This window comes from Volvox carteri, assembly GCF_000143455.1.
Source record: "Volvox carteri f. nagariensis unplaced genomic scaffold VOLCAscaffold_25, whole genome shotgun sequence".
NCBI lineage: Eukaryota > Viridiplantae > Chlorophyta > Chlorophyceae > Chlamydomonadales > Volvocaceae > Volvox > Volvox carteri.
Genome location: NW_003307568.1, coordinates 1,040,573 through 1,042,704, shown reverse-complemented (window position 1 = coordinate 1,042,704; position 2,132 = coordinate 1,040,573).

The window sequence follows — 2,132 nt, the reverse complement described above, 5'->3', positions numbered from 1 at the left end:
TTTCGTCCAGGTGGGAGTGCCTTGGTTTGGATTAATCGTTTTACCGCCAGATGTTCAGCGCATTGTGACAGCGTTGGCATACCTTCCCCCAGTGGAAGATGTTGATGACCACCCGTTAGTTCCTAATGCGTGGTGTTGGAATTTGCCATTGTGGGGAAACCCTGTTCTTCCAGAAAAAAAGTTGAATGTCCAGTTAGATAACATCCGCCCGGGACTAGAATTTCGTCATCAAGCCCTCCTGGGCTGTAAAGCATTGCATACGTTGGGAGATGTTCTTTGCGCGCGAGAGGCCTTGGATGGAGTTATGAATGCAACGGACCAAGCAGGCCTAGCAATACGCAAGGCTTGGCATCAAATAGTGGATCAATACCTCCAACCGCAAACCCCATTAGCTAAATCCCTGTGCACCTATCGTAAATGGCAGGAATGTATGGATGCTATTGCCGCTCTTCTAGATGATATTCCAGCGAATTGGAGACAGGCGGCTAGTCTTTTGTTGCCGCTGAGTGTAGAATCTAGGGAAGCGATGGTGCCCCCTATTGAGTCGGTTACTCAAACCCTAGTGTCGAGGCTTGGTTGGAGATGGGGTGTAGGGCCTCCAACCCGATTCCAACAATTATCCGTTAAAATAGCGACTAATATGCAACTTTCACCTTTTTCGATGGCTCGCCGTGTGGCCCATACCCTTTTCATCAAAGAGGCGACGGGTTCTTCTGAGATATTGGAAGAACCTATTCTTCTTTTGCAACGGACATTCCATCGTTTATGGTTTCATTTACGGTGGGAAAATGAACAAAAAGAGATTTGGTGGCGTCTCGCGGTTGATGGGGTGCCTATGTTAGGAAATTCCCATCTTAGGATGTCGCGCCCAACGATATGTGGTTGTGGAGGTTATCCAATAGGTTCAGTGGGAGGTGTATCCCCTCGCTATCATCATTTCTGGGCCTGTCCGGTGGCACAGGCAATAGCAGATCAACTTACTCTTTCAATAGGATTGCCAGTCTCAAGGGAGCAACTTTGGCTTATCCAAGCCCCACAATCAGTGCAACAATGTGTTTGGGATGTTGTGGCTCTTGCTGCGGTGTCAGCCATGGAGCATGGGAGACGTTATATGGCTGCAAACATGAAAACCAACCCGGCACTGTTACCTGGTCCTTCCCTTACGGAAGAAGCAATTTGTCGAGTTATTGTTGATTTTTGGGGCCGCATTCAGGGTTTCGCAGCTTTAGGAATTCCACGAAAAGGTTGGGATTCCGTTGGCGCACATCACCCCTTTTTGAGGATTATATCTGGCAAATTGCTTTGTTCGCGAGAGCGGTTACAGATGAGAGGTTAATTATCTGAGATGATAATCTTTTGGTATATTAGTCTCTACTGCAGTGCACGGCCAGCTGGCCCGATGGCTCTACTCTTCGGGAGTCTGGAGCCCACTGTAACAACCACAACCACAAGAAGGGCAGGTACTAACATAGGTCTTCACGTTAGTATTCAACCCGGGCCACCAATAATGTTTCGCGACCGCTTGTTTGGTGCGGTCCATGCCGCGGCGGCCAGCGTAAGGAGCATCGTGATCCTTTCGCAAGTCAAGCACATCCGGAACGTACAACTGGGAAGCGTAATACCAGAAGCCGTCTTTCCGTTTAAGCTGCAGTCTTGCTACCGAGCTCTTCTTGAGCATAGGGTCGCTGTCGTACCCGCTTAGGATTCGGCGCCCAAGATCTCTGACTTTCTCTGCGATAACAGGCAATTGTGTTTTAGAGTCAAGTTGACGCTTTTCTTTCTCATAAACATTCGTTTTCTTTTTGCGTAAAACTGTTCTGCTTACTTTTTCTCTTTTTTTTCCTTGTCGACGGCGCTGTCAAAGCGGTTCATGAGCCTCCGGCCGGATTCGTTTGAGCCCGCGGGTTCGTTTGAGAACCGTACGAGCTTGCTGAAGCTTGTAACATCCATCCATCCATCCAACCTCTGCCAATGAGCGATGCCGTGAGCACGTTTAGCACCACGTCGTGAACCCGACTGAGAGGGTCAGCAACGTTAATTCGTCCGGGTCGGTACTCCCATTTAAAGTCGAAACATGAGAGGCGTTCCAACCAACGAGCTTTTCGTCGACAGAGTTTATCGGCGCTTTGCTG